The sequence below is a fragment of the Panthera pardus genome, unplaced genomic scaffold, assembly GCF_024362965.1.
Source record: "Panthera pardus isolate Hobbes unplaced genomic scaffold, ASM2436296v1 HiC_scaffold_12, whole genome shotgun sequence".
Taxonomy (NCBI): domain Eukaryota; kingdom Metazoa; phylum Chordata; class Mammalia; order Carnivora; family Felidae; genus Panthera; species Panthera pardus.
Window position 1 is genome coordinate 76,041,358 of NW_026526677.1, and position 26,567 is coordinate 76,067,924.

The following is a 26,567-nucleotide window of genomic DNA, read 5'->3' on the forward strand; positions in this document are numbered from 1 at the left end:
CCCCAGCTATGGGTCAGGCCAGCCGTGGCAGCCTCCTTCCTTGGGTCCTTCCTTTAATGGAGCGGCACAGGCCACGGGTTTGGTAGGGACGCTGAGGCTGCCAGAGCTGGTGCCCAAGCCGTGAACTCTCGGAGCTAGGCCCCCCCCTCCACCTCTCTGCTCTGCTTTCAGGGGCTGGGAGAGTCAATGTGACCTGCCCCCTCCCGCCTTTATGGCTGGCTGGAGTCGGGGTCTCTGAGGTGGGACTCCAGGCCTATCTCCTCCAGTGCATGCCCACCCCCTTCCCTGGCAGAGCTAATGGTGCTCCCAATAGAACAGCAGCTGCCCTTTCTCTCTGTGGGACCCACTCTCTCCTAGCTCTACGGTCAGGGAGTCAATGTCCAAGAGGGAGTCCGTTTGCCTCCTGCACTGAAGTCTCAACGTTGGTTGCTACTTAACTAATAACCATTAGCTGCTAGACATGTGCTTGGCCCTTTCCAATCCTCGCAACACCTCCTGGGGGGGAAGACTCACAACCTCTTTTGCTTTTGGAGCAGTACAGCCTACAAAAGACCCAAAGCCAGGGTAAGGACTACCCAGACCATCGTCTTTACTGTGGATGCAAGGCTGAAGCCACTGCCTCCATTGCTTTAGGCGTCTCCTGTCCTGATGAACCCCAGAATCACAACAGGCTGCTCTGGAAATTCAGAAGCCAGAGCTCTAATCCAGTTCTACAACTTTCTATGTGACTTTTGGCAGGTCCTTTGGCCTTTCTTTAAGACTGTCTCTGCTTCCCTCTCCCCTGAGACGAATGAGGGAGTTGGACCCCCTTGATTTTAACTTACAAAAAGAAAGAGGAGAAAGCCAATGCCGGGGTGCCTGGGTGGCTTAGTCGGTTAAGCGGCAGACTCTGGATTGCAGCTCAGGTCCTGATCTCACGGTTCGTGGGATCAAGCCCCGTGTCAGGCCCTGCACTGACCGTGCAGAGCCTGCTTGGATTTCTCCCTCTCCATCTCTCTCTGCCCCTCCCCTGCTTGCTTGCCATCTCTCAAAATAAATTAAAAAAAAAAAAAAAAAGCCAATGCCATTGTTTGTGGGGGTCTAGTCTGTGCCTCTCAGGCAGTGCCAGCCCCTAAAGAATAAGAGTCAGAACTGAACTCAAGAAGGGGCACCGGGGCAGCCTTCATGTCCTCTCTAGAAGTGGACTGGCAGCTAACCTGCCCACTTGGCACCTTCTGGAGCCTGAAGCCCAGCAGCTTCTCAGCACAGATGGTGCCTTCCCTACAACCTTTTCTTTGACAAAGAACGTTTCTAATAGGTCTGCATCTGAGATTTTGCTGACGATTACTCATTCTCACCACACACCAGCAAGCCCTGCTGGTCCATTAAACTCTACCCCCATTCCTCCCACGCCTCCCCTGACTGTGCTCCTTCACTGAGCAGAACCTCTTACAGGCAGGGCACTCGTGTTCTAACACCAGTGAGGACGGTCCTCCTACGTGAGGTGCTCAGAGTCTAGAGTAGGAGACTGACGCTAGCAATGGAGACCAAGTAAGAACAGGGCCTGGGCTGGGGGTCCTCATGAAGGGGGTGCTGTCTGAGCCCCAGTGAAAAGGGTCGCTTCGTTAAGAGCAGGAAATAAAAGGGGCGCCTGGGTGGCTCAGTCCATTGAGCCTCTGACTCTGGCTCAGGTCATGGTCTTGCTGTTCATTGGTTCAAACCCCATTCGGGCTCTACGCTGACAGCTCAGAGCCTGGAGCCTGCTTCCGATTCTGTTTCCCTCTCTCTCTGCCCCTCCCCCATTTGTGCTCTCTCTCTCTCTCTGACTCTCTCAAAAATAAATAAGCATTAAAAAGAAAAAACCTAGGAAAAAATTGCTGAATGAAAATCAGGCGGTCCCTAAAGCACTTAACTATCTGAAGCAGGAATTTCACTTGCTCTGAAATGAGTCAATGAATTGTGGCTTCAAAAACACATCTAGGTAAAGTTTCTTAAGAACTGAGGACTGGGGGCACCTGGGTGGCTCCATCGGTTAAGCGTCCAACTTTGCCTCATGTCATCTCATGGTTTGTGAGTTCGAGCCTGCATCAGGGTCTCTGCTGTCAGCATGGAGCCTGCTTCGGATCCTCTGCTCCCCTCTCTCTGCCCCTCCCTTGCTCACTCTCTCAAAAATGAATAAACATCTAAAGAAAAAACCTGAGGACTGAATGAAGTGTCTGAGGGTATGTGTGTGGTAATAAAGCTGAGAGTTTAATGACTTTTTATTTTTAACGTTTATTCATTTCTGAGAGACAGAGATAGAGGGCAAGCAGGGGAGGGGCAGAGAGAGAGGGAGACACAGAATCTGAAGCAGGCTCCAGGCTCTGAGCTGTCAGCACAAAGCACAGTGCAGGTTCGAACCCACAAACTGTGAGATCATGACCTGAGCCAAAGTTGGACACTTAACCAACTTAGCCACCCAGGCACCCCAAGTTTAATGACTTCTTAAAAAGGATTTTTGGGTAAAAATATAAAAATAAAGTAGGGTTAAAACTGAGACAGCCAAAACAAGACTAGTCCTGGGAACCCTAATAACTGTTAGTATATATTGATCACTTACTCTGTGCCTGGGGCTCTGTTAAGCTACTAACATGTATTAGCTGATCTGATGGCTCCAAAAGCTTTGAGAGCCACACTCATACCCATCTTTCTTTCCTTTTTTTAAATGTTTATTTATTTTGAGAGAGGGAGAGACAGAATATGAGCAGGGGAGGGGCTGAGAGTGACGGAAACACAGAATCCAAAGCAGGCTCCAGGTTCTGAGCTGTCAGCACAGAGCCCGTCTCAGGGCTTGAACCCATGAATCATAAGATCACGACCCTGCCGAAATCGAATGCTCAACAGACTGAGCCACCCAGGTGCCCCCCATCTTTTAAATTAGGTCAGACATATGTGGGTTTGAAACCAGGTAAGTCTGACGCCACAATCTCAGCTCATGAGACTTATACAGAATACCCTGGCAAGTGGGGCTGGAGCAAATGTGGGGAATGGAGGGAGAGGGGAAGGGCACAGGCTATGGCAGGTTATGAGCAGGAAATGGGGACTAAGCTTCCTCCCCATAAGTGGTTAGAAGAGTAATAATTTTCAGTAGTGGAATGGAATGATCAGATTTGCAGTTAACTGATTTGCTTTAATCAGAGTGATCTATGCATGTGGCTAAAACACAGGTCAAAGGATCTCTAACACAGAACCACACAGCCCCAGCCAGCCAGTCCCTTGGTACCCACTTTGGAACCATTTCTGGATTTAAGCCTATGAAGAAGTTCCAAATGTGGCTTATCTTTTCTGCCACACAGGCTACCTTTTTGCTGTGTGGTTAGTTTCTTAATCCTCCAATCTTTTTAATTTTGGAAATTCACTTTTAATTTCCAGGAGATTTTTTTTTTTTATCCCCTTGTTCTTCATAGCCTGCTGTTTTTGGTTTTATGGATGTAATATCTTCTCAACTCTCACTGAAGATTTAATCAGAATTTTTGTTGTCTTTTTTTTTTTTCCCCTAGTGTCTGAATGACCTATTTCCTCCAAGGGCAATCTGTTCTATCTTAATCTTCCCCTGTGTGCTGCTGGTTCTCTCTATGTCTGGTGACCTTGGCTGTGTATCCATATTTAAGAATGACAGGCTGGGTTCATTTTTCTAGCTAGCTGGTATAGGTGTCCTGTGGTTATATCTGTGCCTCTTCTTGCCCCTGAAGAGCAAAGCTGATGGGGAGTTCTGGGTATATGGGGGAAGGCTTATTGGCTAGCAGGCGCCTTCTGCATATGGAAGTAAATGAGAACAAGCAAATCTATTTGGTCAGAGCTTGCTGTGATGAGGCAGTCAGTCACCATCACTTGAGTTCTGGCAGACACCCAAAAGCTTTGAAGGGGAAAACTTCAGGTATGCCCTAATGGAGGCTGTTGGCATGGGGAAGCTGTAGGCAGGCTAACTGGAAGTGCGGCATCCTAGGTGGTTGGTTAATAATGTGTATTTGGCTTTCTCTGGTTGATCCTCCATTGGAAACAGGGATAAAAAGTAGGAAAGCTGTCACTCATTAATCAAATCCTGCCTGTTGGGGCCAAGTGTTAATTGGGTAATTGGCTGGCTTCCTGGGCTGGTTGTTAAAATAGCGGCCTAACTTCCTGTAAGTTTAATTTAGATAGCAGGTTGGCTTTCTGAGCTGCTTGCTGCAGATAATGGGTTGAAACTCTATATACACCCAACCGTTGTCCATTTATATATGTAGGCTATCAAGAGTGAGTTGGCAGGAGCTATATTGGAGTGCAGACCCCTCAAATACTGGAATAAAGATGGTTCTCTTTGGGATGTCAATACCATATATTTCATGATACATGAAATCTCAGCATTATGCAGAATTTAACTTTTCAGGGAAGACTCCCTCCGGGGGTTAAAGTTGGGTTACCTTAGCTCCAGAACTGAGCAGAAGACAGAAGGCTTTTTCTCACTGCCCCCTATGCCTGCCAGCTCTGCCCATAAGAGCTCATCTTCCTTCCAGAAATGAGCTCCTCTTTCCACTTCAGCTGCCTCTTCCATTTCTTCTGGCCACCACTGTGCCCTTTGTGTGTTTCCATATGCTCTCTAGCTTCTAAATATTTATTTATTTATAAAAATGTATTTGAGAGGGAGAGAGAGAGAGAGAGAGAGCACTAGCAGGGGAGAGGGACAGAGGGAGAAAGAGAGAGTCTTAAGCAAGCTCCATACTCAGCATCCCATGATGCTGGGATCATGACCTGAGCCAAAATCAAGAGCCGAACACTCAACCGACTGAACCACCAGGTGCCTCTATCTTCTAAATATTTTTTGAAATCTCTCGTTCACTGATGGTCTCCTTCACACTCTTTAGCAAAGGAACACTTAGAAATAAATATCTTTGTGAGATCCTAGTAATTCATTCTACCTTCTGTAATGAGAAACTGCAGATTAAAAGAAGATTTCATTATATAAAGAGAAGATTAAAAGGGGGCCAAACTGGAGACAAAGAGGCTGAGGACAACATATAGGATGAAATTTATAGGAGGGGAATGACATAAGAAATGCATATGGTAGGAACTTAATTGTGAGTAGAGCTCTAGGAGGCATTAAGTCAGGCTATAGGAGAGACCAGTGAATCAGAATATGGCAGAATCAGAAACAATTAGGAAAATAGAACCTATGGAAATTTGGATCACACTTTTGTATACAGTGCCACAAAATACATAAAAGATGAAGGGTGGGGGAGAGAGAACTATCACAAAGGAAGCAACAGCCTTTGAAAACTCAACTCTGATGCTCCCATTTGTAAGAGGTACTTTCCCTAGTCTAGATTATACCAGGTCTTGGGTGGAGGACATTCCTTCTACCGGATGCAACCTATTCACTTTTCCACATGGGAACATTAAATCTTGTTCAAGTCCTTTCTCAGAGAATGCTGGGAAGTTCTGGGTAGCCAGTGAAAAACAAAAACATGTATGCTTCCCTTACTTTAAGATTCCTTTTTGAATAACTTTCCTGAATAGGACTTCATACAGAAGTGTGTAATTCACAGCAGCCTGACATGAATACACTGGGATCAGACCACCTCTGCTGCCAATAAAAGAATGCTGAGCACCCCTTCTGTTCCTCTTCAACCATGTTCTTGTCCACTCCTTTTCCCACCCCATCCTCACTGACACCCTCCACAAAAATTACTGTTTTCTTAGGTATTTCCCACTGTCCCATTGCTTTTTTTGTGGGGAAAGGCAGGAGGATACAGATTTGGAGATTATTCTGGTGTCCAAGGCAGGTGTCTCTCACATTGGATCACATTCCCCAGCTCCAGCCCGTGAGACAGCTTGAGTGTCCAGTCTCTTCTTGCACCTCAGAGGGGCAGTATTCCTGCCAACAAAACCAATCACTTGTTTGCATTTTCCACCTTTCCTTCTGTTCTGCTCACATCCATCCTCAGATTTACCCTCCCACAGAACCAGAAAGCACTTTTAGTAGTGCTTTTGCTACAAACGGACCAAACAGAAAACTCTGGAGGAAGAGAGAGGACTTCCCAGATGGGAGAGGCTGATGATAGGCTTGAAGATGCTGGTGAGATGTCAGCATAGAGCTGTTTATCAGACAATGACTTGGGGTACATAAGAGAGGTCAGAGCTAGAGAAAAGAATTTTGGAATCACTTCTCTGGAAGTGTTATTTGACACTTTGGAAGCAGACATGTTTTCTAAGAAAAAAATGTAGACAAAAAAACAAAAAGCTTGCAGAGAATCTCTAACTTACCTACAGTTTGGAGGTGACTGGGAAAATGGAGCTAGTCAAGTTGCAGGAAAGCAGAAACTAGGGGTAGAAGAGAAATGAAAAGAACTATATCTCAAAGGGGCAATATAAAATTCTGAGTTGCCATCCAAATGCAAATTAATTCATAAAAAACTATTGAGTTATTACTCTATGCTGGACACTGTGCTGGTCCTGGGGACTGAGGGACTGAGTAACAATGAATAATAACTAGACTATAAATATAGGGCTCTGCCCCATAACCTGTAACAATCAGCCCAGGAAGCCAGCTACTTCCTGCAGGAAGCAGTCAAAGAAGTCAAACTACTATCCATAACAACCAGTCCAGGAAGCCAAATAATAACCCCTCTAATAATCATCCCCAAATGGCCAGGACTTAATTAATTACTGACAACTTCTCTATTTTTGCTCCCTATTTCCAACTTAGGACCAATTGGAGAAAGCCAAATGTGTATTCCTAACCAATCTCATGCAATGCCTCATTTCTGCTTGGCCACTTAAGCTTCCCCATGCCAATAGCATCAAATCAGGACATACCCAAATCCTTTTCTTTTTTCCATTCTTCTGCCTGTCTTTGAGTCTGTCTTTGAGTTTGTCTTTGTCTTCTGCCAAAATCCAACTGATGGTGACTGACACTCTTGCAAGTTTGAATAAATAGTCTGTGCTTGTACTCATTTGGTTGGTCTTCATTGATTTTCATGGATAAAATAATGAGTGAGGCAAACATGATTCCTGTCCTCATGGAAATGATATAGTAGTAAGGAATACAGTAAAAATATGAGTAAACAATAATAAATAAATACAAATGAGATAATCATTTGGAAGGAACCATACAAGGGACTCAGAGAGGATTGATTGAGGTGGCTAATTTGGATAAGGTAGCTATTTTATTTTTATTATTTTTTTCATGTGTTAACTTATTTAACTTTAATTAATTAAGAGATAGCTACGATTATTATCCAGAATTTACATATGAATAAATGGAGGCAAGGAGAGATCAAGAAACTTGTCCAAGTTTACACAGTCAGTGACAGGTGCAAATCCAGGCAATTTACTTCCAGAATCCATGCATTAATCATTAAATTCCATTGACAATGTATAAGACAGATAAGATAGCTATTTTAAAGGAGTAGGCAGCTTAAGGAACATTTTAAGGATTGAGGTGCATGTTTGTAGAATAAATGAAAAGTGTTATGGGTGGTAAAATTAAAAGACAGCTGAAGAGCTGAGGGAATGAGTTCAAAGATGGGTGGGTGATCCATGGCATAAACGCAAAGGTTGACCTTGGCAAGGAGTTGAGATACTTTTTTCATTGAGACAGAAAAAGGGAGAAAATATGAAAAAGTGACTTCAGAATTAAAATATTTCAAATATAAACCACTGACTCAATTAACATTAAGACTTTGCCATCTGTTGGGAGTTTAGAAACCCAGACTACTGGGCTAGTGGGAACATTCTGGCCAAAGCATGGAGCCTGGGCAGCTGCTCCTTACAGCCAGCTTTCCAAATTCACAGCCCAGGCAGTTTGTCTATCTTAGCCATATGGTTATTGTAAATTTTCCAGAGGATTAATATCTCCCCAAGGGTGATATTCAAAAAACTGAAACAGGATTATTTTCAGGGTGAGGACATTTTATGAATAAAGTGACTAAGAGTTAGTACCAGCAATGAAAAATCAAAAAAAATTAATTCATCCTGGCCTTTTCTGAGCTCTACATTGTGTCTGCAGAGACAGAAGCTGTTTCTGATCCCAGAACAGTTTCTGATTGTGAAGCTGCTGGTCTCGGGTCCTTTGTTTCCCGCTTCACAGAGGAGAACTCTAGAACTTAACGGGCTCTGATTACTTTGAATTAAAGGTGAGCTTTAAAAGGAAGGAGTATTTTTCCCTGGGGTGGATCCTGGTGCCTTAGCAGAGAACTCCCAAAAGCTGGATCATAGGGTCCCTAGGTGGCTCAGTTGGTTAAGTGTCTGATTTCGGCTCAGGTCATGATCTCAGTTTGTGAGTTCAAGCCCCACATCAGGTTCTTTGTGACAGTGCAGAGCCCCCTTGGGATTCTCTCTCTCTCCCTCTCTCTCTGCCCCTTCCTCATGCTCTCTTCTTCTAAATAAATAAACTTAAAATCTGGATCATAGATGAGAACAAAAGAAGGCAATGAGAAGGGGACCATTTCTCCCCAATGGTTAGGTTTAGAGTTTAACCTCCATGAACACCAGCCAAATGTGGTTTTTGGCCCTCTAAGATCATCAAAATAGCCATAGCAAAACATTAAATAATATATGTTGCTATGTTTTCATTATTAAGTAAAAGGTATAATATCACCCAGTTCTTAATCCATTGGTCTTAGTCCCTCCAGGGAGACTCAGAGGTGGGGTAGAAATATTTGTCTTACACATTACTTAATTTTAAAAACTAATGGAAAAATTGATGATGTGTGAAAGTAATGAGTGAGATGGAAATATGGGTGAATATTTTTATAATTTTGGTAGAAGAACTTTCTCAAGCCTAGAGCTATGAAAGATTAATAATAGAGTTACTATAATTTTTTAGAAGGCACAATAAAAAGGAAAGGAAAAGGGATTTTTAAAACACTGTAAACAAAGGTAAAAGACAAATGAAAAATAGAGGGAAACATCTACAATACACATATGTATAGATGTTAATAATTTTAATACAATAATAGTTTTAAAAAATCAATATAAAAATATGACTACTCCAATTGAAATACGGGCAAATGATTTGTATAAGCAATTCACATTTAGAATAAAATCTCAACTCCTTACAGGAGTTTACAGGCCTCCTTTGGCCTTATAGGTTCCATGGATCTGTCACTGCCTACCTCTCTGACCTCAGCTCCTGACTTTCTCTCCTACTTACTATTCTCTAGCCACATGGGATTTCTTCGAGTCTTGAAATAGACTAAACTCCTTCCTGCCTCAGAATATTTGCACTTATTGTTTCCTATTCCTCTTATGAGTTTGCCCCATATCTTTGCATACCTAAATCTTTCTCATAATTGGGTATTCAAATATCACATCTTCAGAGAAGCCTTCTGCAATGACCCAGTATATACAGCATCACATCATCTTATTTTTGTATAGCTTGTGTCACCATCTGAAGTTGCATGTGTGTGCTGTCTTCTCCAACTCCCATTTGAAGGCAAGCTCTCTGAGAGGAGAGCCCCCTATCTCTTGTTTGTTGCACTATCCCTAGCGTATAGAATGCTCCCTGGTGCATAGCAGGTGCTATGTAGAGAAGGGGCTAAAATGACTAACACAATTAAGAAAAATAAGAACACGTGATCCATTAACATGAACAAAGGCTTGATTCCATAGGTAATCAAAGAAATGCAAATGAAAACAATAGGAACTTTTATCACCATTTAGATTGACAATAATCAAAAAGAATATGCTACTGTCTGCTGATGGAAATGTAAATTGGTAGACATTTTGTGGAAGGTAAATTGGTAAAATCCAATAAGTTTAAATTTTTAAATCTTTTGAGCCACAATTCTATGAAGAGTCCTAGGAAAAGATCACTTCTGCTTCAGACCCAAATGATAAAACTTTGAATCTAAGATGCTCATTGAACCTCCAGCACAAGAAACATGAAGATAGCACCAAAACAAATAATACCAAAATTGCTCAAAACTTGGATACAGAGAAAATCTTAAAACAGCCAGAGAAATAAAAGAGTAAATATATTCAGAGGAACAAAATGAAAGATGACAGCATATTTCTTATGGTAAACAATGCAAGTGAGGTGATAATGGAGAACATCTTCAAAGTGCTGAAAGAAACTGTCAACCTATAATTCTATACCTGGAAAAAGTATCTGTTTGGGGCTGAACTGTGCCCAGCTCCAAATCTGTATGTTGAAATCCTAACTTCCCAGTAGCTCAGAATGTCACTGTATTTGGAGATAGGACTTTTAAGAGGTAATTAAAATAAAATAAAGTCGTATGTGTGGGCCCTAATCCAGTATGACTGGCATCCTTGTAATACCTTATAATAAGAGATTAAGGGGGTGCCTGGGTGGCTCAGTTTGTAAAGTGTCCAACACTTAATCTCAGCTCAGGTCATGATCTCTCAGTTTGTGAGACTGAGCCTTGCTTGGTATTCTCTCTCCCTTGCTCTGACACTCCCCCACTCACACATTCTCTCTCTCTCTCTCTCTCTCTCTCTATATATATATATATATGTGTGTGTATATATATATGTATATATATATGTGTATATATATATGTGTGTGTATATATATATATATATATCTCAAAATAAAAAAAAATAAACTTAAAAAAAATAAGAGAATAGGACACAGATGCAGTCTGAGAGCTAACAATGTGAGGACATAGAAGGCAGCCATCCACAAGCCAAACAGAGAGGCTTCAGAAGAAACCTAACCTGTGAATACCCTGATCTTTAATTTTTGGCCTCCAGAACTCAAGGGAAATACATTTCTGTTGTTTAAGAAACCCAGTCTGGGTATTTTGTTATGGCAACCCTAGAAAGCTAATACGATATCTTTTAAAAATGAAAACAGGGGCGCCTGGGTGGCTCAGTCGGTTGAGCGTCCTACTTCGGCTCAGGTCACGATCTTGCGGTCCATGAGTTCGAGCCCCGCGTCAGGCTCTGGGCTGATGCTCAGAGCCTGGAGCCTGCTTCCGATTCTATGTCTCCCTCTCTCTCTGCCCCTCCCCCGTTCATGCTCTGTCTCTCTCTGTCTCAAAAATAAATAAATGTTAAAAAAAAATTAAAAAAAATTTAAAACTATCTTCTAAAAAAAAATGAAAACAAAATACTTTTACAAAATATTTTTTAGAAAAATCTGAAAGAATTCATTACTAGCAGACCCATACAATAAGAAATGTTAAATAAGCAGAAGAAAATGAGGATAGATCAAAATATAGATCTTCACAAAGGAGTGAGGAACATTGGAAAGATTTACTACATGAGTAGATATGTAAGAGCTTTAAAAATTATTTAAATCTCCTTAAAATATTATGTAGTGGGGGAGAAATGGCAGTGTGTTACTGTAAGGTTCTTATACCATAGTAAAGTGGTATAATATGACTTTAATGATTCTGAACCCAATTTCAATGTGTTTGTGTGGAGTTTTCCCCATATCACTAAGAAATTCTACAACACCAGCTGGATGTTCTATAATCAACTCAATTCTGACGCTATCTACCTGGAGATAGTCCTACAAAACTGCCCCCAACATACATACATTTGAGATGCCATTCACAAGCCCAGGTTATCACCTACACTTCTGTTCAGCTGGTCATAGATTGGAGGTTCCAATGACTCCCTTCTTCAGTTCCATTAATTTGCTATTGTGGCTCACAGGATTCAGAGAAATATTTACTTACCAGATTACCAGTTTATTATAAAGGGATATAATTTAGGAACAATCGGATGGGAGAAATGCACAGGCAAGGTATGGAGAAAGGGTGAGTTTCCTTCCCACTCTCCCTGAATCTCTACATGTTCACCAACCTAGAAATTCGCCAAATCCTGTCCTTTTTTTTTTTAAATGCACGTTTCATTATATACGCGTGATTAATTAAATAATTGGCCATTGGTGACTTAATTCAATCTCCAGCCCCTCTCCCCTCCCTGGAAGTAAGGTGGTGAGATTCAAAGTTCCAACCAGCTAATCACTGGGTGACTCAACTGGCAACCAGCCTGTATTCTTAGATGACTTGTGGGCTTTCTAAAAGTCAACCTAATTAACATACCAAAAACACCTTTATCACTCTCATCACTTAGGGTATTCCAAGGGTTTTAGGAGCTCTATACCAGAAATGAGGATGAAACCAACTATATATTTCTTTCTTTTTAATTCAACAATTAATAAACATAAAAATAAATAACATTAATAAAATATCAATTGAAGTAACCTGATCATCTTATTAAATAACACTTGGAAAGTTCTTAATTCTGATTTTTATGTCATATTATATATTCAAACATAGAAAAAAACCTCAAAAATCACTTTAATAACTTAAAACAATATTAACACAAAAAATCATGTTAAACCTTTGAGTTATTTTCAATAACTTTCTTCTTCTTTCATAAAATGTGTATATGTTTTCATTATGGTAGACCTAAAAAAAGAACTAAGAATTCAAGCAATACCTCATTTTAGAGCTAGCTGAATAATTTCAAAAAGGTTTAATAATTCCTACTCATTATATCAAGGCATATGGGAATAACGAGCAGTGCTAGACATCTAAATTCCTTCGACTTTGCTCCATCCAAATATTCTCAGTTTATTTACTTTCCTTTTCCCTGATGGTTATAGATTTCCTTGCTTTCTCAACTAAAAAGCTTACCCAGCGCTAACTTTTCTAGCTTGTGTTTTTAATCATATTCTTTTTTAGCTGTTCTATTAGGCTTCAAAAAGTTCAAACCTCCCATAATTTAAAACCACCACCAAATACTACCGTTAATAATAAATCTGCACCCCCCATTTTTCCTTTGTCCTCTAAAGGCAGTGCTCTCAAAGCCAGCCCTTTATTTAGGATATCTTTCTACCTGGAATGTCTTCCATACTGCCACTCATCAAGGCTCATCCTAAATATAACCTTCTCTCTTATTTGGTCATATATTCTTTCATAAAGGATGCTCACACTAATCATAGCAACCTACAAATTCATGTTTAGCTCATTTTTTTGGTACTTTTCCCTTTTTTAAATTTAAATTTTAGGGTCACCTGGGTGGCTCAGTCCGTTAAGCATCTGACTTTGGCTCAGGTCATGATCTCATGGCTCATGAGTTTAAGCCCCACTTCAGGCTCTGTGCTGACAGCTCAGAGCCTGGAGCCTGCTTCGGATTCTGTGTCTCCTTCTCACTCTCTGCCCCTCTCCTACTCACACTCTGTTTCTCTCTCTCAAAAAAAATAAACATTAAAATTTTTTTTAAATAAAATAAAATTTTAATTTTAGTTAGCTAACATGCAGTGCAATATTGGCTTCAGGAATAGAATTCAGTGATTCATCACTTACATACAACACCCAGTGCTCATCACAAGTGCCCTCCATAGTACCCATCACCCATCTAGCCCATGTCTCACCACCTCCCTCCATCAACCCATAATTTGTTCTCTATCATTAAGAGTCTCTTGTGGTTTGTTTCCCTCTCTTCTCTTTTTTCACCATTCCCATATGGTCACCTGTTTTGCTTCTTAAATTCCACATATGAGTGAAATCATATGGTATTTCTCTTTCTCTGATTGAGTTATATTGTTTAGCATGATACATCCTAGCTCCATCTACATCATTGCAAATGTCAATATTTCATTCTGTTAGATAGCTGAATAATATTCTATTGTGTATGTATGCCACATCTTCTTTATCCATTCATCAGTCAATGGACATTTGGGCTGTCTCCATAGTTTGGGTATTGTTGATCATGCTGCAATAAACATTGGGGTGCATGTAACCCCTTCAAAAGGTACTTTTGTATCCTTTGAGTAAATACCTAATAGTGCAATTGCTGGATCATAGGGTAGTTCTATTTTTAAATTTTGAGGAACCTCCATGCTGTTCTCCAGAGCGGCTGCATCAGTTTGCATTCCCACCAACAGTGCAAGAGGGTTCCCCTTTCTCCACATCCTTGCCAACACCTGTTGTTTCTTGTGTTGTTGATTTTAACCATCTGACAGGTGTGAGATGGTATCTCATTGTGGTTTTGATTTGTATTTCCCTGATGATTAGTGATATTGAGCATCTTTTCATGTGTCTGTTGGCCATCTTGATGTCTTCTTTGGACAAGACCAACTATAAATTTCTTATTTAAAAATCACAATATCACAGACTTTAAGGTAATCTGTGATAAGTTAAATATATATAATACAAACACTAAAACAACCACCAAAATAACACAGAAAAAAACAGTTCTAGCTATTTACAAAGTAAATAAATGGAATCATAAAAAATAATCCAAAATATGGCACACAAAAGGAAAAAAGAAACAAAGTACAGATGGCACAAATAGAAAACAGTAAGATGGTAGACTTAAATCTCATCATATAACTAATCATATTAAATATAAATGATCAAACATTCTAGTTGAAAGGCAGAGATTGTCTGGTTTTGATTAAAAAAAAGAAAGAAGACCCAACCATATACAAGAAATATACTTTAAATGTAAACACACAAATAAATAAAAAGTAAAATAAAGGTATATCATGTTAATGCTATGCAAAAGAAATCTGTATGATATATTAATATCAGACAAAGTAGATTTCACAACAGAGTATTACCAGGGACAAAGGAGTTCATTTTATAATGGTAAAGGTTTAATTCATCATGAGGACATAACAATCCACACAAATGCTTGTATACAGAATAACAGAGCTATAAAACACATTAAGCAAAAACTGATAGAACTGCAAGAAGTAGACAAATTCATAACCTTAGTCAAAGATGTCAATCACCTATCTCAATAATTATTGCAACATGTAGATAGAAAATGAATAAAGATATAGAAGACTTGAAGATATTGAGAAGTCTCAATATATTTAAAAGTATTATTAATACAATATTTTTTCTAAGATCACAATAGAATTAAACTGGAAATCAATTATGATCTCTGGAAAAATTCCAAATATTAGGAAACTAACCGGTGCGTTTTTAAATAATGGATCAAAGAAGAAATCAAAATGGAAATTAGACATTATTTTAAACTGAATGAAAATAAACACAACGTACTAAAAATTCATAAGATGCTGGTAAAGCAATACCTAGGGTGATAGTCATAACACCAAATATTTATACTAAAAAACACTAAAAGTCTCAAATCAATAACTTCAGCTTCCACATTAAGAAACTATTTTTTAAAAGATCAAATTAAACTCGAAGTAAGCAGATGAAAGGAAATAATAAAGAGCAAATGCAGAGAACAATGAAATAGAAAACAAAAGAATAACAGAAAAATCAATGAAATAAAAAGCTGGTTCTTTCAGATGATCAATAAAATTGAAACTCTCTAGCCAGATTTATAAGGAAAAAAAAAAAGAAATACACAAATTGCCAATATCAGGAATTAGAGAAGTAACATCACTCTAGAATCTATAGATATTAAAAGCATAATAAAGGACAAGCATAATAAGTAAACATTATGCTAGTAAAGTCAACAACTTAGATAAAATAAAATTCCTTGAAAGACACAAACTATCAAGAAGATACAAAACATGAGAAGAAAGAATCTAAGTAGTCCTATATCTATCAGAAAAATAAACTTATAGTTAAAAAACATTCCCATAAAGAAAACTCTAGGTCCAAATGGCTTGGCTGATGAATCATACCAAACATTTAAAGAAGTCATACCACCTCTACACAAACTCTTTCAGAAATTTAAAGAAAAAATATTTTAAAACATATCCATTTTGTTATTATTTTATTTTAAAGAGAGAGAGTGAGCAAGCGGGGGAGAGGGGCAAAGTGAGAGAGAGAGAGAATCCTAAGCAGTGTGGATCCCACAACCCTGGGATCATGACCTGAGCTGAAATCAAGAGTCAGATGTTCAACTGAGCCATCCATATACCCCAAAACATCCATTTGCCTTAATAATATATTATGTATAATTATAATCAATACCCTTTCATTAACACATAACATGTACATGGGGGTAATAGAGCTCTGAAGAGACAACAAAGAAAAGTGGAGTTTGATGAAGAAGAAACAGGAGAAGATCCCAGGCAAAGAGCTCTGCTACACAGGATAGAAGAGGATGCTCGTAAGGGAGAGTTCCTCTCTCCAGATGCTCTCAACAACCCAGGAGCAAGAAACATTGCCTATGTTTCACTGAGGTTATACTAATATTTCCAGAGCACTACTGAGTAACAATTGTAGCCAATAGCAATGTTTCACTCTATATCAGCATCTACTACCATTTATTGAGGATCATCCATATGCTGGGTTCTATGCTGGAAATCTCTGTGAGTGATATTTCTTCCTATCCTTATAACCACCCTCTGTTTTAGGAACACCATCAAGTACAGCACACTCCTGCCAGGGTTCTGAGTTTTTTCACCGGTCAGGAGAAGGACAAGATGAAATAATGGAAGGCAAAGAAACCATGAGAAGAATCAGGTTAGATTTATCCATTGATGTAACCCATATGGCAAGCTCCTCCTTTCTTTCTTCCACAAATGATGTCTCTAATAACCTTTCTGGAAGGGAGAAATAGGCAGCAGTGAGGGGCGGGGAACAGGGATAGAATCCATCTTACTATGTCTCCAACTGGGCCATCATCCTCAGGGCATATCCTCATCACTTTGTGGTCTATAATGAAGTTGTTTCCTCAGCCTAGTAGATGAGCTCTGGTAATAACTCTTTTTCTATATTCCCACCTTCCTTTCATTGAATTCTGATGAAAAGTTATGCCAATCTTTATTGCTAAATGCACATGGGGTTGGAAAGGAATGATGAAAAAAATCGATTGCCTTTTCCCTGATCCAAGTTTCAGTTCTTTGAATAAAAGAATAAAGCTTTATTGTCCAGAGCTTCTAAATATATGCCAATTTCCAACTTTTCCTTCTCTTTTCTTCTCATAGACCTTTCTCTTTTAAGCCACAAATACCTCTGTCTGACTCTCCCTTCAGAATAACCAATCCCTAGTACCCTTGTTGGGCATTAGAAACCCATAACTGCAGGCATTTGATAAGTGAAAATGGCTTTATCTGATTTAGCAGAACTGTTGGCTGAACTCTGGTCTTACCATCTTCTGGCTCTGCTAGGAAGTAAGGAAGTGGGAGAGGGAGCTTTGGGGCAGTGGAATGTTGGAAAGATAGAAAAACAGGGGGGAATTTTTCCACTCTGAGTTGCAGCTATTTTTTTCCCTCAAAGCCATCTGAAATGAAACATATTTTACCACCACGAGAACTCATTTCCTTCTTCAGACTTTCCTATCTCCCATTAGAGAAGTTCAAATTCCTTCTTTTGGCCTATGTCTTAGAAAACAGTAACACAGCTATGAATAGAGACTGCCCCTTTCCACCCTGGTTAAAGCTGTTCCGCAGCGTTCTCACACTGTCTGAGAATTAGGGCTCCATAACTTCATTTTGAACCCATGTTTCTCTTTTGAGTACTGGAGTGAGAAAGAAAGTACAGTTTTGATTCTCAATCAATACCACCTCTCAATTTGGATAAATTAAAGGCTCCAGCCAACAAGCAATTAATCACAAGATAACCTACAGTGAATGCTAACATATAGAGTGGAGAAGAAGGGAGAAGATAACTGGTTATTAGCCACCTGTGTTACTGCTCCTACTGTTTCTGCAGGAACATTTAGAACATCTTGGTCCTATAGGTAGGAGGGAATGGAACACATATGAATGGAGGAAAAGGTTGCATGGAAATAAATGAAGATTACCTAAATGAGAACAAACAGAAGCTATTTATTCAGAGTTTGCTATAGCAGAGGAGTCAGCCACCATCATTTGCCATTTGGTAGGGATTCAAAGGCAAGCAGGAAGCTTTACAGTAAAAAAAAAAAAGGCATGAAGATAGCCTCATAAGCTCTGATTGGAGTTTGTTAGTATAAGGAGCTGGATGCCAGCTAATTAGAAGTGGAACATGTTATATAATTGATTTGGAAAGCATATTTGGCTTTTAAGCTTGGTCTTGAGTTGAAAATAGGGGCAAAAAATCAGGAAACTGGCAAGGTCAGTTGGGAAATGGTGGAGTGGAAAGACCCTATGCTCACCTCATCCCATGGATACAACTAAATAACATTCGCATAAGCATAAACAACCCAGAAAATGACCTGAAGACTGGCAGAACAAATTCCACAACTAAAGGTAGAGAAGAAGCCACACTGAAGAAGGTGGAAAGAGTGAAGATGTGGTCTGGGAGTGAAAGGGACCATGGCCAACCATGGGGGGATGGAGCTGGTGGTGCAGAGAAGGGTGAAAAACAGACTTTCACACCAGGGAGTCCGCAGATGAATAGGGAGGATGAACCCCCATAATATTTGCCTTTGAAAGTGAGAGGGGCCAAATCTCATGAGTTCTTACAATCAGCAGGACGTAAAGCCTGGAATTTTAAAAATCAGTGGCTCTGCTCTGGGAGAACCTAGTAGGTGTTAGGAAGCAGAATCCCCCTGCCCTTAAAGAACCAGCATGACAAACAGCTCTTGCAGATATAGTGTAGAACCAGTACTTTGAAGAATGCCAGGGGCAGACAGGAGGGAAAAAGACTTGCCCATCTCAGAGCATGGCCTGGAGAGGCAAGGATCATGGGAGAGCCCTCCAGGAACAACGGAGCTAACAGGCGCAATTTCCCTCCCCACACCCCATCTGTGGAACCAACACTGCCCCAACATTTGTTACCTAACTTGCTTACACCAAGTCCCAACCCCTGCAAGTTGAGAATAGTCTTAGGGAACTCAGTGAATCCATCAAGGTTAATACATTCCCATTATAGAGGTCTCAGAAGAAGAAGAGAGAAAAAGGAACAGAAAATTTATGTGAAGAAATAATAGCTGAAAACTTCCCTAATCTGGAGAAGGAAATAGATAGCCAGATCCAGGATGCACAGAGATCCCCACAAAAACTCAATACACCAAGACACATAGTAATCAAAATGGCAAAAAAGTAGTGATAAAAAAATTTTTTTAGGAGCGCCTGGCTGGCTCAGTTGGAAGAGCTTGTGACTCTCAATATTGGGGTTGTGAGTTCAAGCCCCACACTGGGTGTAGATACTACTTAAACAAAACAAAATGGCACCTGGGTGGCCCAGTCAGTTGGGCATCTGACTTTGGCTCAGGTCATGATCTCGCAGTTCATGAGTTTAAGCCCCACATGGGGTTCTGTGCTGACAGCTCAGAGCCTGGAGCTTGTTTTGGATTCTGTGTCTCACTCTCTGCCTCTGCACCACTCGCACTCTATCTGTCTCTCCCTCTCTCAAAAAATGAATAAACATTAAAAAAAAAAAAAAAGAAAAATTAAAAGTAGCCACAGAAAAGACAGTTGCATACAAGGGAAACCCCATAAGTCTGTCATCAGATTTTTCAGCAGAAACTTTGCAGGCCAGGAGGGATTGGCAGGATACATTCAAAGTGCTGAAACAAAAGTCCAGGACCAGATGGCTTCACAGGTGAATTCTACTAAACATTTAAAGAAGAGATAATTCCCATTCTCAAGCTTTTCCAAAGAATACAAGAGAATGGAAAACTTCTGAATTTATTCTATGAAGCCAGTATCACCCTGATACCAAAACCAGATAAAGACACCACAAAAAAAGAAAACTACAGGCTAATATCTCTCATGAACATAGAAGCAAAATCCTCAACAAAATATTAGGAAACCAAATCCAACAATACATTACAAAAAATATACCAGCGTCAAGTGGGATTTATTCCCAGGATGCAAGCATGGTTCACTATTCACAAAACAGTCAACACGATACATCACATCAATACTAGAGAGGATAAAAACCATATGATCATTTCAATAGATGCAGAAAAAGCATTTGACAAAGTACAACATTCATTCATGATAAAAACCCTCAAAAAGGAAGTCTAGAGGGAAAATACCTCAACATAATAAAGGTTATATATGAAAAACCCACAGCCAACATTATACTCAATGGTGAAAAACTGAGAGCTTTTTCCCTAAGGTCGGGAACAAGACAAGGATGTCGACTCTCACCACTTTTATTCAACATAGTACTGGAAGTCCTAGCCACAGTCATCAGACACCATAATGAAATAAAGCGCATCCAAATTGGTAAGGAAGATGTAAAACTGCCATTATTTGCAGATGACATAATACTATATATAGAAAACCCAAAAGACTCCATCAAAAAACTACTAGAACTGATAAATGAATTCAGTAAAGTTGCAGGATATAAAATAAATGTACAGAAATCTGTTGCATTCCCATACACTAATAATGAAACAGCAGAAAGAGAAGTTAAAAAACAATCCCATTTACAATTGCACCAAAAACAATAAATTATCTAGGAATAAACTTAACCAAAGAAGTGAAAGACCTGTACTCTGAAAACTATAAAACACTGATGAAAAAAATTCAAGACAATGCAAAGAACTAGAAAAATGTTTCATGCTCATGAGTTGGAAGAACAAATATTATTAAAATGTCTATACCGCCCAAAGAAATCTACAGATTTAATGCAGTCTCTATCAAAATACCATCAGCATTTGTCACAGAACTAGAATGATCCTAAAATTTGTATGAAACCAATAAGGCCCCAAATAGCCAAAGCAATCTTGAAAAAGAAAAAATGGGGGGTATCACAGTACCAGATTTTAAGTTATATTACAAGGTAGTAGTAATTAAAACAGTATGGTATTGACATAAAAATAGACATAGAGAGCAATGACATAGAACATAAAACCCATAAATAAACCCACAAATATGTGGTCAATCAATCTTCAACAAAAGAAGAATGAATATACAGTGGGGAAAAGACAGTCTCTTCAACAAGTGGTGCTGGGACAACTGGACAGCCGTATGCAAAGGAATGAAACTGGACCACTATCTTTCACCATACTCCAAGATAAATTCAAAGTAGATTAAAGACCTACATGTGAGATCTGAACCAAAAAAAATCCTTGAAGAGAGCACTATTGGCCATAATAACATTTTTCTAGATATGTCTCCTGAGGCAAGGGAAATAAGAGCAAAGATAAACTACTGGGGCTACGTAAAAATAACATGTTTCTGCACAGTGAAGGAAACAATAAAACTGAAAGGCAACCTACTGAATGGAAGAAGATATTTGCAAATGACCATATCTGATAAAGGGTTAGTATAGAAAACATATAAAGAACTGATACAACTCAATACCCAAAAACAAATAATTCAAAAAAAAAAAATAATAAGCAGAAGACATGAAAGACATTTGTCCAAAGAAGACATCCAGATGGCCAAGGAACACATGAAAAGATGCTTAATATCACTCATCATCAGGGAAATGCAAGTAAAAACTACAACAAGAAATCACCTCACACCTGTCAGAATGGTTAAAATCAACAACACAAGAAACAACAGATGTTGGCGAGGATGTGGAGAAAAAGGAACCCTCCTGCACTGTTGGTAGGAATGCAAAGTGATGCAGCCATTGTGGAAAGAGTGTGGAGGTTCCTCATAAAGTTAAAAATAGAACTACCCTATGATCCAGCCATCGACTACTGGGTATTTACCCAAAGAATGTGAAAACATGAATTCAAAGGGATACATGCACTCCTATGTTTATAGCAGCATTATTCACAATAGCCAAACTATGGAAGCAGCCCAAGTGTACATCAATTTGATGAATGAATAAAGAAGATGTAATATATTACTCAGAAGAATATTACTAAGCCATAAAAAAGAATGAAATCTTGCCATTTGCAATGATATGGATGGAGTTACAGAGTATAATGCTAAGTGAAGTAAGTCAGCCAAAGAAAGACCAATACCATATGATTTCACTCATATGTGAAATTTATGAAACAAAACAACTGAGCGAAGAACAAAGAGGGAAATAGACAGACCAAGAGACAAACCCAACCATAGAGAACAAACCGATGGTTACCAGACAGGCAGTGAGTTGGGGGATGGGTGCGATAGGGATGGGGATTAAGTACACTTACCATGATGAAATGAAATGAAGTGAAGTGAAGTGAAGTGAAATGAAATGAAATGAAATGAAATGAAATGACAAAAAATCAGGAAGCTGACAATTATTGACCAGGTCCTGACCATTCTGGGACAATTGCTGCAGAGGTTGTGGTTTAGCTTCTAGGCTGGTTATTACAGACTTCTTTTGTAATATATGGTCTGGTCATTGTCCATGTATGTATTTAGTCTCTCCATGCTTAACCACCATTTTTGGTCTGATCTTCCTATAGCTACTCAGGAGACAGACTTTATGTCCTCAGGTCCTGGACCTCTGTGGAGGATTCCTATCATCAACTTTGTGTAGTTATTTACTGCTGTGTAATAAATTACCCCCCAAATATAGTGGCTTAAAACAATATTCATTATCACAGTTTCTTTGGGTCAAGAATCCAGGTGTGGCTTAGCTGGTCCTCTGGTTTAGGGTCTCTTACAAGTATGCAATTAAGGTATCACCTGTGTCTTAGTCTATTAGGGTTGCTATATCAGGATACCACGGACTGTATGGCTTATAAACAACAGGAATTTATTTTTCACAGTTCCAGAGGCTGAGAAGTCCGAGATCAAGGTACAAACCCAAGATCATTTGATGTCTGGTAAGAATGTGCTCTCTGAGACAAATATCATATGACTTCACTCATAGGAGGAATTTAAGACACAAAACAGATGAACATAAGGGAAGGGAAGCAAAACTAATATAAAAACAAGGAGGGGGAAAACAAAGAGACTCTTAAATAGAACAAACTGAGGAGTGCTGGAGGGATTGTGGTGGTGGGGATGGGCCAAATGGGTAAGGGGCATTAAGGAAGACATTTGTTGAGATGAGCACTGTGTGTTATACATAGGGGATGAATCACTGGAATCTACTCCTGAAATCATTATGGCACTATATGCTAACTAACTTGGATGTAAATTAAAAATACATTAAAAAAAAAAAAGAAAGAATGTGCTTTCTGGTTCATAGACTTAAGTCTTTTTGCTGTAACTTCACGTGGCAGAAGGGGTGAAGGATCTTTCTGGAGTCTCTTTTATAAGAGTACTAATCCCATTCATGAGTGGTCCATGATCTAATTACCTCCCAGAATCCCCACCTACTAATACCATTGCATTGGAGGTTTAGATTTCAACATATAAATTTGGAGGGGAGAGGATACAAATATTCAATCCTTAGCATCCCAGTTCTGTAGTCATCTTAAGCATCAACTAGGGAAAGATCCACTTCCAAATCCACTTTCAACAATCCTGCTCACTTGGTTGTTGAATCCTGATCACAGGATTCAGTTTTTTTGAGGCCTTATTGGACTGAGGGCTTCAGTTCCTCACCAGCGGTGGGCCAGCGGCGACTTTCAGTTCCTTGCCCCTTGTTTCTCTCCATGGGTCTCTGTAGCCCACAACATGGCAGTTTCTTTCATCAGAGCCAGGAAACCAAAAAGAGCCAGAGATAGAGAATGTGAGCAAGACAGAAGTCAGAGTCTTTTGCAACCTAATCTTAGAAGTGACATCCAACTTCTTTTGCCATATATTCTATTCATTAGAAGTGTCAACCTTAAATTGTCGGGAGGCAACAGTTAAGCAAAAGCATTTATTTGGGATCAAAGAATTGCAGTTCAGGATTTGGGTAGCAACCCAAACAGCAAAAGTCAGGGGCTTTTAAAGACAAAAAAAGGGAATGCTTGTATAAGTTGTTTACAAAGAATTTTGATTGGTGTTGGCAGCAGAAAACTAATCTTGGCCAAACATAATTGGTTGCTAAGGCTATCACTAAGCAAAAGTTTGCTACTGTAGCAAGTGGCAAGCCTTCTTGCTTGCAGAGTTCTTGGAGTATTTGCACTTTGGCCCTGTTCAAAAGTTCATGGTTCCACCGGTAAGGATATGCATAAGGCCACCTCCTTAATGGCCTCCCAGCTCCACTTTAAACTCTCTTGACATAGGGGTGCCTGGGTGGCTCGGTTGGTTTTGTCCAACTCTTGATTTCCACTTAGGTCATGATCCTGTAGTTGGTGAGTTGAGCCCCTAGTCGGGCTCTGTGCTGATGGTGCAGAGCCTGAGTGGGATTCTCTGTCTCCCTCTCTCTCTGCCCCTCCCTCACGCACTCTCTTTCTCTCTCAAAAATAAACATTTAAAAAAATTAAAAATAAAATAAGATCCCTTGACATAAATGACTCCCATTTTATTTGACCTTTCTCAGAAGCAAAGTACGAGGTCCAGCTTACACTCAAGGGTGGGGATGATGCAAGAGAGTGAGTATCAGGAGTGGGGATCATTGAGGGCCATCTTGCAAGCTATCACAAAACTCTGTCAAATCAAAATCAGATCCAGACTAGTAAGAGACTTCATTAGTAGGGATCATTGCAAGAGTGGGGAAGGATTATTGCAGTAAGGAGAACATTGATGGAAAGATCAGCAAACATCTCAAGTTTGGGAAAAGTTTTCTTCTATAAAGTAGAGAATACAAGGCTATGGGATGAAAGGAACCAATATATGCATGGTTGTGTGGCAGTTCAGAGAATGTCTTACCCTGAGGCTGGCCTCTTTTCCAAGAGGACCCTTAAGGAAAGGCTATATGCTGGCCAAAGCTGAGGGTGGGCCCAGGTTCAATCCCCTGAGAGAACCAGAGAACTGTATCCTGGATTCAGTTAACAGCATTTTGTTCCTATTGATCAGTGGGGACAAAAACAGTTCATCCAATCATTGATGAGGCCAAGAATGGGAATTTGGATAATGAAAAGGCTACCCAGGAGCCTTATCTAACCCATATGGGAAGGGTACTTCTTTGCAGTAAGCCATTTCCTGGAACACAAAGGGCAAGGAGATTCCTTAAGCTTCCCTGTTTTCCCTGCTCAGCTCAAATTCAACAACATCATTTTCATTCCCATCCCTCTTGCTTCCAGCATGGGGGTGCTTCCACAGAAGCTGACCATCCTTGGTTTGGCTCTGCACCCCAGTTTTTCACCCAGTGGGCTGCCTTGGGCAGGATGAGGAAGAAGAGGGGCAAGAAGAGGAAAGGAAAGAATAGAAAACATTTACTAAGCAGTTGGAGGTGTCAGCAGTGTCCTAAATGCTTTCTCCACATTATCTCATAAACTTTCCATTTAGCCACTTCTGGTTCCTTCCCATTCCTTCCCTCAGGCCCCACCCTTGACACCCCCTCCCCTCCACCCACCCTCCAGTCATGAACTCATATTGCCCTGCACTACTCAAGATGCACTTGCCATTCACATGTTTCACTGCATTACTATTATTTATAAATAATTCCTAGACTGCAGGCTGAGTGACCCCTTCACTTTTGTGAGTTCCCTGGCCTTCCATTTTTTATCTGTAAAAACTGGGACTGAAGAAGTGAACACTGTGTTGGGTTTACAGAATCTTAGATTTTGTGTTTCTCAGGTGACCACAAACCACTGGAAAACAGCCAAGCAAAGTCTCAAATCCACCTCAGAGAAGGAAACTTTCCCAACAATAGTACTTACCAGGATCTTCTCTTTGTAACAGAATCTTCTGCAACATTCCGCCAAGGCCACACCTCCTCTGATCCCACCACAAATAGAGCTCCCTCCATCCCATAACAAACCCTTCTAATACCTGGCTGCTTAAGGAACATCTTATCTTCTTTCCACAGAATTCTAGAACTCCTTGACATTCAAATAACTTCCTAGCTTCTCCAGCCATTCCCAATTTCCTGGCATCTGCCATAGTATTTCGAATTCAACGTATCCAACAATGGAAGCCATTTCCTATAAGGAGGCCCAGAAAACACTGCGGATTAGAGGAAATACTGATTTGCCACAAAGGAAGGTAATTATATAAAAGAAGCTAAGAGCTGCTTGGCCTTGAGGAGAATGACTCACACAACCTACAAAATCACTTGTTAGAATACAGAAGTGGAAAGTAAGCATACACTAAACCCTTCTGTTTTTTAGAGCAGTAAAAATCTATTGTGTTAGGAAATAGGCTTCTATAAAGATTAGCCCTTAGCTTCTACAACATCGGTATAGGCAAACCTTTTTTCATTGTGCTTTGCAAATAAACTGCGTTCTTTACAAACTGAAGGTTTGTGGCAACCCTGTGTCAAGTCAAGTCTATTGGCACCATTTTTCTAACGGCATTTCCTTACTTTGTGCCTCTGTGTCACATTTTGGTAATTCTCATAATTTTTCAAATTTTTTCATTATTATATTTGTAATGGTGATCTGTGATCAGTGATCTTGGGTATGTTGGAATTATTTGGGGGCACCACAAACCTTGCCCATATAAGACGGTGAATTTAACTGATAAGTGTCGGGAGTGTTCTAAAGCCCCACCAACCAGTCCTTCCCTGCTTATACCTCACCTCTCTCCCCTCTCCTTGGGCTTCCCTATTCCCTGAGACACAACAATATTGATTTAGGCCAGTTAATAACCTCACAATGGCCTCTCAGTATTCGAGTGAAAGGAAGAGTCGATTGATAATGGCAGATTTCATTGTTGTCTTATTTTAAGAAATTGCCACCGCCACCCCAGCCTTCAAAAACAACCACCTGATCAGTCAGCAGCCATCAACAATGAGGCAAGATCTTCCACCAGCAAAAAGATTATAACTCACTGAAAGCTCAGATGATTGTTAGCATTTTATAGCAATAAGGGTATTTTTATTTTACTTTATTTTATTTTATTTTTTATTTTA

At 39.9% G+C, this 26,567-nt stretch overlaps 1 long non-coding RNA gene across 2 annotated transcripts in view; it reads right to left on the reverse strand.

Annotated features, from left to right (window-relative positions):
- Window positions 1-25,681, reverse strand: part of LOC109267359 (uncharacterized) — an 84,537-nt gene extending 58,856 nt beyond the window's left edge. Inside the window, exon 1 of one of the 2 annotated variants that reach the window (XR_002080068.2) lies at window positions 25,487-25,681. This is a non-coding gene — a long non-coding RNA (uncharacterized LOC109267359). The other variant, XR_002080066.2, reaches the window with a different exon arrangement.
- Window positions 25,682-26,567: the final 886 nt, after the last annotated feature.